Below are 15,284 nucleotides of genomic sequence, written 5' to 3'. Positions count from 1 at the left end.
TGTGCAGTCGACCACATATTTACACTCTGAGCTTGTGTTTTGAAAGTCTGTACTACGGACTTGAAGGACATGTCCGTATTCCCTGTCCTAGGCTGTAAACTTTGAGAAAGTTTTGCTTGACAGTATCTACGCCCCTACAGCAAATGAGGTGAGTGCATAGCAAGTTTTGACTGGGTGTGGCAGCTCATGCCTGTAATCCTGCCACTTTGGGGAGGCTGAGGCAGGAAGATCGCTTGAGGCCAGATGTTCAAGACCAGCCTAGAGAACATAGTGAGACCCTGTTCCTACAATTTTTTTTTTTTTTTTAATTAGCTAGGTGTGGTGGCACACACTTCCAGTCCCAGCTACTCAAGAGGCTGAGATGGGAGGATCCCTTGAGCCTGGGACATTGAGGCGGCAGTGAGCTGTGGTCACACCACTGCACTCCAGCCTGGGTGACAGAATGAGATGCTGTCTTTAAAAACTAAAAATAAATACATTTGAAAAATCAGTTGCGATGACAGAGGTGGGTGTCTGTACTTCCCTGAGTATGGCCAGGAGAGAACGTTTCCTGTTCCCTCTGGTTCTTCTTTCTCCAGTTCCTTTTAAAGACTCCATTTTAGAGTCCTCTTCCTGAAGATTTTCACCATGTTCTTTTTTCTCCTGAATCCCTTTGTGACATTATCAATTCCTATAGCTACACTCTTCCTAAAGCTTTAAATAAAATCTCTTTACCGATTACTTCTAAATGTTTTCAGCCTCAGAACCACATTTGAGGCTGCATGTTAAACATCTCCACATGAATAATCTGTGGACATACCAAATAATGCATCTTCTACGTACCCTAAATGGACTTCTCTTTCTGCGTTTCCTGTTTTAGGTAATGGCTTCACCACACTTCTAGTCTCAAAGACTTGAAACCTCTTAAGCTTTCTTAGCGCCCGTTGCTTGGTCCTGCATTGTGATTCTGGCCTCCAGTCCTCATCCTTGCTTCAAGTTATATTCCACACACTGAGCTCCTTAGAGGGTCCTCATCATAGAACCCCCTGGCTCATAACTTTCCATGCTTCCTCGCTGCCCACAGAATTCAGCCTAGCACTGAAGATCCTCATCAGTTTGGGCCCTTGAAGTTCTTCACTGTCATTTTCTGTGTTTAGTGACATGCTCTCTTTGATAAGAATCCAAATCCAAGTGTTTTCCCTCCTTCAGGGTCTGGCTCCAACATTTCCTCCTCCTCAAAGTCAGTGGTTAACAGTGTCTTCCCTCTCAATATTATCAAAGCCTTTCATGCTGTTAGCAACTTTTCTTTTTATTTATTGTAGACTTTATTTTTTTTACAGAAGTTTTAGGTTCACAACAAATTGAGAGAACTGTGCAGAGAGTTCCCACAAAGCCCTTCCAGACACAGACATTCAGCCTCCCCACCATTGACATCTCAGTCAGTACCAGAGCAGGACGGTTGTTACATTTGATGAACCTGCCTTAACATATCATTGTCAACCACAGTTCACGGTTGACATTAGGGTTTTCTCTGTGTTGTACATGGTGTGGGTTTTGGCAAATATATAATGATACGTACCCACCATTATATTAATAGTACCATACAGAATAGTGTCACTGCCCCCCAAATCTGTCATGTTCCACCTGTGCCTCCCTCCCTCCCCCTAAGTCTGCTGCACTTCCCACACTAACCTCACTGTTTCTATTGCTCACCTATGACTCTCTCCACCCCATCGTAGTCTTCTGTTACTATATAGATCTCTAAAAGATGTAGATTACATCTTCAAAATCCCAGTTAAAGTGCAGTCATTATATCTTAAGGAAGACCCAGGTTTCACACAAATTGGAAATTTTGTTTGGGGACACAAGCCACTAAGGTTAGTGGTTACTTAAGATGAAACTTGACAGGGAAGACGTTTTACAGCCTAGTAAAGGTCAATAAGTATTTGGTGATATTAGGGATGATTTTTGCTTTATGTCATAGTTGTGTGTGCTCCCTCCTAAATGATTTCTCTATAGATTAAAAAAATCTATGCCTCCTAAAACACTTTTCACCTCTGCTACAGAGAGGGAGAGAGAGAAAGAGAGAAGAATTGGACCTTGGACAGAAATACTTAAGTGGATCCTTTTTTAAGGCAGTCTCCATTTCTAATGTGAATAATCGCCTCTTAATCGGTTTTCTAAATTTGGACTTTTAAGAGATTGTGTTGTAATAAACAAGTGAGTAAATGCCAAATAGGTTAACAGTAACATATGCAGAATATGGTATAATATTGCTGCAAAGAACTCAACCAAAACGGATACAGCATTCTAAAGTTGTTTGAACAGCCTTGTCAGCAAGTGTCTAAATGTTCCCTCAAATCTATAACATCTAAAGGAAACAAACTTGAAAATATAAACAAGAAGTACTGTAGGAAAGGAAGGTGATACACCAGAGCAAGACATTACAGTTTCCTATAGCAAAAGGTGTGACACATGGTAGTTTTAGATTTGCCAGTGATAATTAAATAAAACAGGCAAGGCCACTTCTGTTCTGTCCCATCCTCTTTGGCTGGGCTCTTTGGTCTGTGCTGTGATTTGTGGACATAGATTTCACAGGTGCTCAGGGTGGCATTGCCTCTCAGCTGCTCTTTGGAATATCAGCTGCAGGTTCTCTGTTGAGTTCATGTTCATAATGACTCTAAGTCACATAATCATATTTTGATTTAACCACATTTTGTTTCCAATAAAAGTCAGCAAAGATTTATTAAGCGTCTACTCTGGGGCAGCCCTCTGGGGACAGTGATGACAATGACGGTGAAGTGCCTGAGCCAGGCACTGTTGTGGACTCAGTTTGTCCTCACAGCAGCTCCACGCTCCTAACACTGCATCTGAGATGCCTTGAGAAGCCGACACTCACTTTTCTACCTGTGAATTCGCTTGCTTGGCTTCCCCCTTGCTTATGCCCAGTTGCCTCCATACTGGGGCAAAGATCTGAGAAAACAAAACACACGAGTGTTTAGCATTTATTGTTTCCTTGGTGACCAGCTATGTGAAGCATTTTTGGAACATACTGCAGACAGCTCTGGGTGTGGCAAGAAGGAATGACGGTCCAGGTGAGAAGGACTCAGCACCCGCCATGTCTCCAATCCCTTTGACCTGGGTTTCTTGCCCCAAGGTCCCCTCCCCTGCCTGCACCCTTTGCTCCTGGCTCCAAGGAGCACCCCAAAGTTCCAGCCTATCCTGAATGATGAAGATAATTATATTTTTTCCCTCTCTTTACTGGTAGCTGGGACAAAGCTGGGATTTTTTTTTTCCATGAAGGTGTTTTTACTGTAGGTGAGTGGGTAAAACAAAAAAGCAGATGATCGCATAGATTTACAGAAAGTGAGTGTGTTCTACAGAGAGGCTGTGTGTTTGTTTAATCTAGCTCCCATCTACCCCGTAAGCAGCTTTCCCTCCGGCTACTTTAAGTAGTTGAGCAGGTTTTTCTTTTTCTTTTAAAAATTTATGTCCCTTTCATTTATGTATGTGTTTATAAAACAAGAGGCCTTCGAGAGCCATGGCCAAGAGCCCAGGTTCTGGAGCTGTGTTGCCCAGATCTGAATCCCCTGCGCCATGCAGAGGTCTCCATGACCTTCAGCCATCACTTAATTCAGCCCCTGTTTTCCTGCTGTAAAGAGGGGGCTGTGTAATAGTTGTGCCCATTTCACAGGGTTAAGATGATTACATGGGAGGCTGTTAAGGGGATTAGCAGATGCCCGATGTATACTAAGCCTTAAATAAATGTTAGCCTTAGTGATGTGTTGTTATGGGCCATTTTTTGAAATGATGAATGTTGAGAATGAAAAGGGGCCATACAAATAGAAAACCAAAGAATACAGAACAAAGTATAAAACTCAACTGCTTTCCACAAGTAAAACATTTTTTTTCTTTTGATTGGAAATTATCCATCAAATTTGATAATGTAAGACAGTCAAGAATATTTTATGTCCTATTTCCCCCTACCTTTTTTCCCCATAATTTTTCTTTCAAAATAACCTCTAGAGATTCTGAGCTGGTTCAGCAGGTCATGGAGTAAAATAAAAAAATAACAGTGAGGGGGCATTGAACTAGGTGCCAGGTATATGAGTGTACCTGGTGACCTCCACCGGAGGTCATGCTTCTTGCACATGGAATAGAGCAGATGACTTTGCTTTTACCAGTGGGGTGTGGGAGAAATATTCCAATTAATTGTATGTAAGATGCATTATGTGGCATAAAAACGACAAACTGAGCTAACACCAACTTGTCAACTTTAGTAAGGATGGTGCAGATTATTAGGGAGAGCAACAATGTTGTACATACTATACTAAAACTACCATTTTAATGTTTGTTTTTATTTTCATTTTGAAACAATTTTGGTCATATAAAAATGTTGCAAAAATAATACGAAGAACTCCCAAATGGCCTTCACCTGGATGTTAACATCTTATATAACAAATAGTACAGTTATGAATATGAGGAAACTAACACTGATACAAAATGACTGCATGATAATAGAAAGCTCTTATTTACATTTCCGCACTTGTTCCACTTTTGTTTTCTTTCTGGTCCAGGATCACATGATGCATTTGGTTGTCATGTCTCTTAGTCTCCTTTCTTCTGGACTATTTCCTGTCTTTGTCTATCATGACCTTTACACTTTTCATGAAGACTGGTTGTTTTGTAGAATGGCTCTCAATGAGAGCTTGCTTCCTAATGATTGCATTCATTATGCAATTTTCACAAGAATACCAGAGCGTTAGTGTTGCGTCCATCTCAGTGCATGTATCAGAAGGCGCGTGATGCCCACTGATCTCATCACTGAAGCTGTTGACTCTGGTCAGTTGGTTATGGTGATGTCAATGTCAGCTCTCTCCACTGTTAAGTCACTGTTGTTTCCCTTTGTTTTTAAGTATGTTGTGGGAGATACTTAGAGATTGTGTAAATATCCTGTTTCTCACCATACTTTTGCTCACCAAATTGAATATTTATTGCTGATTCTTAATGTGTAACAGTTATTACTGTGGTATTTGCAAATTGCTGACTTTTTATTTTCATTATTCTTTCTACATAGTTGAAATTGTACTATAAGGAAGAGTTTCCTCTTCTTCCATAGAACATGAACTCATAGATTCTTATTCTATGGCTACTGTATTAGTCTGCTCAGACCCACTACCAAAATGCCATCAGTTGGATGGCTTAAATAACAGATACTTATTATCTCCCAGTTCTGGAAACTGGAAAGTTCAGGATCAGGGTTCTGGCAGGGTTCAGTTTCTGGTGAGGGGTCTCTTTCTGGCCTGCAGATGACTGCCTTCTGCCCCTGTCCTTACATGGTGGGCCTGGGCTGGGGGTGGGGGCAGTGAGCTCTCTGGTGTCTGTACTTCAAAGGACATTAATTCCATCAGATCAGGGCCCACCCTGATGACCTGATTTAACCTTAAATACCTCCTAAGGGCCCCATCGCCAAACAGAGTCACACTCGAGGTTAGGGCTCCAACATAGGAATTTAGAGGAGACAAAAACATTGAGCCCATGACAATTATAATCTATTATTATCACTATTTACAAAAAGGTTATTAAAAAAATATTTGGAAGAGGGATTATTGCTAAAGCAAAGAAACTCTGTATTGACCATCAATACAAAGTAAAACTGAACGTCGTATCCTATGGTATGTTAGTGTACTGTGTGTGGCCTGTTGTGCTGCTTTCTGGTCAGGGTACGTGACTTGGCTCCTGATCTCGAGAAGCTGTCCTTTTAGTTCCTACCTACCGTCTTGTCCCTGTTTCCATGCTCCTGTCCATTAATATTTACTTTTGTAAGAAGAATAAGAGAGTTGATGTGTCAAACCTTGCCTGAGTCTGCTGACTTAATTAGGTTGGATGACAGTGGAAGGTGAGAGGACTCAGAACCCAAGTATGTTGTAGTAATTGATAGATGGTGAGTCATCCCTGTAATCTGCATATCCTGTCCCAGCTTTAGAGGACTGTTGGGGATTTTGAAACCAAAACTTAACAGAATATGAATTTCGCTGTTGCTGTTTTTGAGTTTGTTACCCTTTGTGGCTCATTCTCAAGTTTTGCTGATAATCATATATTTGCTAATGTCTAAAAACGGAACAGTTGGGTCACTGCTGTAACACAGATAAATACAGCAGTTCTAGAACCTGCTGACTTGGTGGATTCATATCTACAAGGGAAAGCAGTTTTCATTGTAATAATCCCCGTTTCGTATATAAGAAAGATGATTCCTTCTAGTCATATTTTTTAACAGTCATCTAGTAATTCTGTATTTTAACATCTAAGTGGCTGCTTATATTCTGAATAGCTACAAAGCAGAGCACTTGAAATAATCTTTAAAACATCACAATATATAAGAAACACGGTCAGAACTCTCACTTTTAGTGTTCTGTGCCATAGGGCTAGAGGAAAAAAATGTAAACCACATGATTAAACTGTTAGGGTGATCATCAGGAACAGTGTAAGTCATTATTGAAATTAGGTGGAGGAAATGGCATGGTATCATTACCAGCTTCATATCAAACAAAAGGCTGTTTGATACGAAACCCCAGCCTTCCAAATAACTGGGACTACAGGTCCATGCTACCAAATCTGGCTTTTTTTGTTTTTGTTTTTCCATGCCACCAAATCTGGCTTTTTTTTTTTTTTTTTTTTTTTTTTTTTTGGTAATCATGAGGTCTCCCTATGTTGTACAGGCTGGTCTTAAAACTCCTGACCTTAAGCATCTTCCCTCCTTGGCCTTCCCAGCATGCTGGGATTATAAGCATGAGCTATTTCGCCTGGCCTTGGGTGTGCTTTTGGAGTCAGATGGAAACTGCTTAAGAAATACAGAGAGCATATTGTAGCTAGTCCAGTCAACTGAAGACATTTTTGGAGAACATCTAATACTGCTTCCTTTTGTCATCTAGTGAAAGTAAAATATTTTTTTTTCTTAATCTTGTTTTGAAAGGCATAGAAAGGAGGACTCCCCTGCTCACTCCCTCTTTGGAATTGAACACTTATTATCACATGTATGTACATGGGATAATAAAAACAAAAACTGTAGCAAAGACTGGGTAGTCTTTGGTTGGAATAGGAAATACATTTCCTCTAGAGTGTTGAAAAGGGTAAGAGAAAACTAGTGAAACTGATTTAGCTAGTCAACAAATCAGGAAAATGAGATTTCCTAAAGTTCTGATGGGGTTAGCCCTACCTCCTCAGTGGAAATAGTAAACCACCTGGAATTTTACTTTTAGTGTAGGTCATTATTTGTATTTTAAATTTATCTTCAGTCTTGTTTGTATATTACTTTAAAGTCACTTGTTTTTTAAATTATAATACAGAACTTTATTTTCTTTAAAAAGGATGACTTATTTTATAATTAGCATAGATTGCTTTCCTAGAAATAAAAATTGTCATTCCGTTCTGGCATCCTCTGCCAATTGCAGTATGACTCGAGGTATGACTGCAGTTGTCTTAGAATAATCATAGGTCTAGTGAGAGCTTTAGGCTTCCACATTTTTGAAAAGAATGCAAGTATGCTGGACCTTTAACCACATATAAGTGAAATATTAAATGAAGCATGCTTTTAATAGCTATCCTGTCATTTTTAAGGTCTCAATAGTATGTTTAGAGGCAGTGAATTTAAAAGTATTTGTATATTAAAGTTTAATAATCCTTAAGCATTATTAAGTTTCTAGTAAATTGTTCTGTTTGATGGGCTGTCAACAAATCATATGGAAATAGGAGAGAAAATTGTTGTTTTGGATTTTTTTAGTATAGAGAGTTATGTAAACCAAAAACAAAATTCTAAGGTCCCCAAACCGTCTGAACGGACCCCTCCTGTAGGCCAAGGGCATTCCACAGTTAACCTGAAAAACGTGTTCAGGCCATGATGGAAGAGGGGGTTGGACATGCCTCATTCTACCATTTTCCCTTTTGGAATTCAGGAAAAGCCAACCAGCATTAACCTCAATACAGATTTTAAGTCTGATAAGAAGCATTTACAATCTATTCTTTCTGAAGCTTGCTACCTGAAGGCTTCATCTGCATGATGTAACCTTGGTTTCCAAAACCCCTTATCCTAACCCAGACATTCCTTTCTATGGAATAACTCTTTCAACCAATTGCCAATCGGAAAAGTTTTAAATCTACCTATGACCTGGAAGGCCTGCCCTCCCTTGCTTCACGATGTCCTGCTCTACCAGATCAAACCAATGTGAATCTTAATGTCTCTGGTTGATGCCTCATGTCTCCCTAAAATGTGTGAAATTAGGCTGTGCCCCAACCGCCTTGGGGCACATGTTCTTAAGATTTCCTGAAGGCTCTGTCATGAGCCATTGGTCACTCATATGTGTCTCACAATAAACTTCTTCAGATTACAGAGTTTGACTCTTTGTCGACAGTTACTATTTCCTGAGTATACAGCAACACTTTAAAGCATTTAGGGTACCATTTTTTCTGTGATTTTTGAGACTTTTTATAATGACCAAGATTCATGTTATAAAAAGGACTTAAATAATGGATATGAACATTTTTTAAGTTTGAAATGCTGTGCACATTTACAAAAACAACTTCTTCAAAAATTGTTCAGCTGGTGGGATTAGTCTGTGGAGAATATTTTATTGTATTTATTTTGTGCCAGTAAAATCATCTTTTAGTAAGTCATCTTGTGTTTAATTGGTCTGAACTTTGGTAACTTGGTAAACAGAAACTTAATCATTGGCATTGTAGCTTTTGGGTTTCTGAGAGATCAATATGAATATCAGGATTTTTCTTTGCTAGATATAATAGTAAAGTCACTTTAAAAGTTTATAAGCCAAGGAATGAGTTTAAAATTTGGTCAACAACTATTTCTTGTAGTTGGTTCCTGGGAATGGACCAAGTGTGGAAAAATGAATGTATCTAGTCCCCACCCTTAAGGTAGCTGTAATATTGTAGGGAATAATGACAGCCATAGGCCAACTTTTCTCTCATTGGGAAAAATTGTGTTTTATTCTGTTATGACAGCTAATGCTTATATTCTTAGATTCTCCCTAGACTGTCTTTACATAAGAAATTACTAGAGTCCTCAAATAATATCATGGGGATTCTTAAATTTGACAGTAAAAGGCCTTGCACACAGGCAAAGCCCTCGTATAGTGAGATGCCAGCAATGAAAGCACAACGTGTCATATATCCCAGCAGGTTTGTACAAAGCCACAGCAAGCAGCTTTCCTTATCTTTTTTTTTTTTTTTTAAACATACTAGCTTTTGGTTAAACAATGCAGGTGTATTTTCAGTATTTCTTAGATTTCGCATTCTTGATGAGCAGGGAAAGGCAGTGTATTAGAGTTTATGTAAAAGAGATATTTGTGAGAAAATATTAAAGAAACGAATATGCTATTTAAGATCTGCATTATTCACCTAATAACCTTTGAGAGACCTCTTAGGGCAATCTATGTTGTTCCTAGGAATATGTTTGTGATGATGGGTGGTTTGGTGGGAGAGACTGTGAGAGTTAAATACTCACAGTCTGCATTTTATCTTGATGAATACTATTAGCCTCAAATGATTCAGAAGAATTTTTAGAGGTTTCCAGGTTTAAAATGTAGTGAGAACTGCCTGGATTAAATCTGGGTAGATTGCATGCTTGATTCATGTTCATAGCATATGGAGAATGAAAATTAATGTTAATTGATCTAATTAGGAATTAGGATTCTCTGACATCTAATTCTCCGGTTTATTTTGTTCATCTATTTTTATAGTTGATGGAATACATAGAATGCGTGGGAGGAGATGGGGAGAAGAGAGAATTATTTATGCAAAACTCATGTGATGGCAAATGCCCTTTTTCCTAAAGTAATGAAAACAACTAGTAGCATTTTTGTTCTCTTGACAGTTTGTGAATAGGAGTATTTGTGGGTAGGAGATACATATTAATTGGCATGACATATTTTTGAAAATGAATCATGAAACTGTGACAGTTGTTTTTTACTAGGTTAAAAGATAGTACTTGTTATTTTTGTTATTTGTAGAGTTCTTAAGTATTTTTTGTGAGTATACATCTAAATATAGATGAAAATATCCTGTTTCCAGCTATGAAAAAGAAATTGAGCTAATGGTTGTTTTATAAACCACACCCTTATACTTTGCATTAAAATATGAAGTAAATTTATATCTATACTGGGAAGTGATTTTCTACACTTCAATGTGATGATGGAAGTATGGGTTTGCTAAAACCTAAAGTAAAAAATCTTTGTAGCAACTTGCTGTACTGGGTAGCTCGTCCTTATTCTCCTCAATTTTCAGAAACATTTTGAGGCACAAAAGAAAATTATGTAAGAAATGTAGTGTGGTATGTCTTATAAACAATATCCTCTTGTTCTGAATACAATAGCTTTGAAATATTATTTGCTAAACAATTATTTCTTTAGACAAAACTTGAGTTGCCTTTTGGCTTTTATTTTTTTAAAAACATGCATTTTTAGAAATAGTCTCTTAGGCTAAAGACTATAACTCACTAGGAAAACATGATTAATTCAGTATATGAGAAAAGCTCTGAACTCAAAAGCAAGTTACTCTTTTTTTTAAGCAGAATATATTTTAGAAATTTGGGTAGGAGAAATTAACATAGAAGATTGGGATTTAGATATAAAAAATGCTGAGTATCCCATGCAGTCATCTGATTTATATTCCCAACTTCCATAGTTTTTGCAGGCTCCTGGAATGCAGCCTCCCACCAGGCCATGGAAAGAGAATCAGCGGGACCACGCAGGATGGCTGTAATGTCATCTCTGTCCATGTGGCACCCACTTCAAGACTCTAGAGTCCAGCTAGAAAGGATTCTGGAGTCCAGGTAGAAAGGACTCTGGAGTCCAGTGTGTAGATGACATTGGTGTAAGCACAAGCCTTTATCAGAAGTCTGAATCTGACTTTTCTTCTTATAACCCAAGAGATAAGAAAGGGCATTTCCCCTCCCTGCTGAGTTATTTAACTTTATTTCTCTTCTGTTCAGTGAGAATAATCTTATTTCAGTATTGCGAAAACCACGTCTATGTGAAAGGTTTTTTGACAGTGTTTAAAACATGATGTTGCTGTGGCTAAGCGCGAATGCTGTGTCGTGGCCCTGCCTCTTGCCTCTGGCCAGCCTGAGTATAAGAGGGTCACTTTCTTTCTCAGCAGTGCCAACTAAATGCCAGGAGCATGTAGAAGAGGAGAGAATTGTATCACAAATATCTGGGGACTGTTTTGTTTTTTTAATGCCAAAGTCCACCGCCAAACATCCTGTTTCCCCATCCCTGGGGTAATAGATGCATAAAGATAGGTTATTTTGAAAACATCTCCCTTAGAACAATAGACTCCAGATTTTTTTGGATCACATAGCTGTGTGTATGTGAAATCAGGGCATACTAATAACATGTATTGTGATGTATACATTATATTCATATATAAGTATTAATGTTCTATACATTTTAATCCATATTTAAGAACTGAAAAAGGTAAGATTAAATATTTTCAGTAATTTTAACAGTACAAAAAATCTTTTGCTCTCCGTTAGAGATTAATTTTTTCATGAAAGCAGTAAAACTAATTTTTGAATTTTCAGAAAATGTTCTTTTAATTGTGATTTTTTTAAAGCCTAGCTCTAAGTTTAGCATATTTTGATTATCTGTTTTAATGGCTTTCATTTCTGAAAAATACACCCCACAAAGATTTGTAAATACAAATGGAAGAATTATATCACTGGCCATTTTTACTAAGTCATACGAAATTATTACCCTCCTTTTCTCAACACATCCCACCAGATACACAAAGGTTTTTAGTTGACTTTCAGATGGTAAAATTTTATTCTGAAACTTATTGGAAGGTTACTGTATTTTTAAACGCTTAACAAATAGATTCAAAAGCCATTAACAAATGGGTTTGAAACTCTCTGGCAAGATTTCTAATACACTAGAATATTCTATTTTCAAGTTCCTAAGTGTGCTGATATAAAAGTTTTCATAGGTGACACAGTTTCGTTGTTTTTGGCAAAAAGATAACAAAACAGTGGAAATATTTCCAAACATCTGTTTGTATAAAACTCTCAAGGCTTTGGTTTCTCTTGAAAAGCAGTTAATGTTGAGTCTCACCTTTACTTTGAAAGGAAGCGTAAAGTGTGCTGATTTTTTTCCCCCTGATAGGTAACATACTACTGAGAAGCACCTTTGACCCCTGCAAAGGTCCGTGAATTTGGGACACATGTTTTGTAAGGGAAAAGTGCATGACTCATCTCCTAAATTCCACAACTTTTTTAAAGTGCTTATGTTATTCTTCCCTCTCAACCACACATAGTAGTTCTTTGAATACAGGAAATAAGTTAGCAAATACCCGAAGCAGAGAAATGTTAGAATCATCTTTACTTTGATGCAATTCTAAAGCAAACTTCGTAGGCTGTGTAATTTATTCTAATCCTGAGTCTTCAAATATTGACTGGTATTTCTGTGCCTCTGCCAACAGTATTTGCTGACAAAGGAATTCATTCAAATTTGATGCCATATTGGTTTTTACATGCTTTAAGCCACTTTTGCCTTGGTAGAAATAGCAAGTGCTTCTCCAGTAATATATGGTTTTTAGTCTTTTGCTAGCAAAGGAACCCAGGAAGAAGCTTCTACATGTTAATCATTAAATTAGCAAAATTTTGCGAAGTACTCAATTTGTAGTGTAGTACTGCACAATGTTAAACATAGTGAAATAAACTAGAATTGTTTGTCTTCAGGTCCTGAGTGCTTAGATTTTACATGACTTGCCCATTTTGATAGCTCTGTAGTATCATTAGCTGGTGTCTCTAGGCACAGTGTACACTTAGGGAAGCTTTATCATGAACAAAAATGAATGGAAGTCCACATTTTAAATGAGGTCTTCCCAGTCATTTTAATTGTTATGAACTATTCTTGTCATATCTAATGAAATCATTGGTGCTTTGACCTCATCATGTGACTGATAGTGAGAACCCTGGGAGCTCAGGGCTCAGTCTTAGGCCTGCCACGTGGCTTCTTGTTAATTGGTCCTTGTGTGTTTAACATTAGCTTCAGCCCATGTGGTTGTTTTTCAGGCATCCTTTTAAGCACTTGCCTGTTTTGTGAGGGTTGATTTCGCTTAGTTAAAGCCAGATGGTATGATCTGTAAATCCACTTACCTGGGCACATATAACCTACAGTCAGTTGCAGTGCATTTGACCTGAGCAATGCATGGATGTCCCCTGCCAACTGCCAACCTCTAAGCTCCTACTGTTCCGCGGGGTACCTCCCTTCCAGTATACAGCTCATGACGCTCACATCGGACTGAGGAGGGCATTCATCAAACAAGCTTTGTAAAGGCAGCCTTTTAGTATACAGTACATAGAGAAGTTGTGCTGTCTTCTCCCTGGGGAGCACACTGCCCTTGTGGAAGACCCTTGTGACCCTTGCCTTAGAGCTGTGGTCTGCTCCTGAGTTAAATGCTTCGTGAGCACTTTGGTTTTTCTCTCCATCATTACCATGAAAATAACTTGTGATCCAGAATTTAAACAGTACAGAGGCTCACCGTTACAGGTGAGCTTCACCCCTCACTGCAGACACCCAAACTCGATCTTTGTGCAAACACATGAATGTGTAACCTTTTTTTAAAAAAAAGTCAGTGGTAGCACATTAAACACATCTCTATCTTGCTTTTCTCACTCCGCACTATTTCTTAGAGAACGTTCCATGTTGGTTTACACAGCTATACATAATTATTTGCCCCGGTGTTTGCTAGGTAATATGCTTGTGCTATTGTTTATGAATTTGTCATGTTAGGCATTTTCTATTGAGCTTCTGCCATGGCAGATGATGCTGGCTGTCTCACACCACCTCTTTTCTCCCCTCATCCTTCTTTTTTTTGAAATAATGCATAGTTTTTTTGGTAAAATAATAGCATTACTTTACTATGACTAAGTTATTTTTAGTACTTTGTGAAGTACTAAATTTGGTGATTTAGTATTGCATGATGTTAAATAGCATTGAAAAAAATTATAGATTTGTTTTAGTCTCCTTCATGCTAAAGGCTTTCCTCCCATGTCCGGTCGTTTGTTGCTGTCCATTCAGGTTTTAGAACAAGGTGCTGGAAGACAGACGGCCTGTCCTGGGTATGTGGAGCGACGGTGCCTGTCCACTCATAGTGGGGAAGAGGACAGCCTTTGTGCTGCCGCCCACTGGTGGAATTATTAATATTTCTGGGGCCTTTCCACCAGAATGGGTATCCTCCAGTGTCCCCACGGGGAGTGACCCAGGCCACAGGTGTGATTGCAGCAGAGCAGGGGACAGCGGCAGAGGGCCCAGGCCTCAGAGCACAGATGGTCACTGGCTCCTCCCATGCTCCGTGACACCCAGCCCAGCCCTGTGTGAGATGGGTTTCCCATGCCCGAAGCCTCTTGGGCTGGGGTCTCTGAGGAGTCAGTCCTGTGCCTTCCATGCGATGGGATGGTGTGGTCAGCAACAGGGAGCGCACCATCCGTCTGCCACCTGAACCCCAGCTGTGGAGCCCCTCAGCATCTGGGAGCACACGGCATCAAGTGGCCACTGGCACAGAGGTAGCAACTTTCTCTCCTCTTCTGTCTGCTAACAATCCTCTACTTCTCTTCTGTCTTTCAAAAATTCTTTGACATTTCTCCTTTTCTATTGTCTGCTCTCCAGTGTTCTTGTCATGTTTGTTGGTGGTGGTTTTGTTTTTCCCCCAATCTCTAACTTCCTTTACTGTCATCTTAGCAGAGCTTCTGGAAGGAAAAGAGATAAAAATGCATGGTCAGGTCATCTCTTAATATGGGAATCCGGGAAAGCAGTGTACACGGCAGCATTGTACCCTTCCTCTCATTGTTCCTTCAGGATGGATGCTGGGCACGAAAGCAGGCGGCCCCTCTGTTCTGGTCATGGAAAGAAAAACACAAGTTCTGGTCTAACAGAATTAGGATTTCATTGCTTCCTTCTGGAATCTTAACGTAGTTCGCAACCATGAAGTCTGCTGAACACATCTCAGTGTGAAATGCTGAACTGTACATGTCATCCCCTTCTCCATTGTCTTACAGGTTTTATTAATGATGTGTTTCAGTGATTGATTTTTCTAAATGCATGGCTGTCACTCATTGCTTACTTTTTCAGCAGATGTGGTTATCTGGGGCACCCAGGGACACCTGTATTACATACACGAACTCCTCCCCATCTTCTCCATGGCTAGCCAGACCCTGCTCCCAAAGGGGCATGAGATTTAGGGCTTCTTGCCAGCTTGGCATCGTCCAGCACCTTCTGGAAGCTTTGCCTTCACAGCTC

General features: G+C 39.2%; 1 protein-coding gene across 4 annotated transcripts in view; it reads left to right on the top strand.

Moving 5' to 3' along the window:
* The window catches only part of PIP4K2A (phosphatidylinositol-5-phosphate 4-kinase type 2 alpha), a 176,985-nt gene that overhangs the window by 78,846 nt on the left and 82,855 nt on the right, over positions 1 to 15,284 (top strand). The window contains exon 1 of one of the 4 annotated variants that reach the window (XM_050804062.1): positions 14,530 to 14,551. The exons of the other annotated variants lie outside the window; for them this stretch is intronic. The gene's annotated coding sequence lies outside the window, so the exon portion shown is untranslated. Of the gene's footprint in view, positions 1 to 14,529; positions 14,552 to 15,284 lie in introns of those variants that run through there. 4 annotated transcript variants of the gene reach the window in all.

The sequence above is a fragment of the Macaca thibetana genome, chromosome 9, assembly GCF_024542745.1.
Source record: "Macaca thibetana thibetana isolate TM-01 chromosome 9, ASM2454274v1, whole genome shotgun sequence".
In the NCBI taxonomy this organism is placed as follows: domain Eukaryota; kingdom Metazoa; phylum Chordata; class Mammalia; order Primates; family Cercopithecidae; genus Macaca; species Macaca thibetana.
Note: the sequence above shows the minus strand (reverse complement) of the source record. Positions and strands in the feature narration are given on the sequence as shown.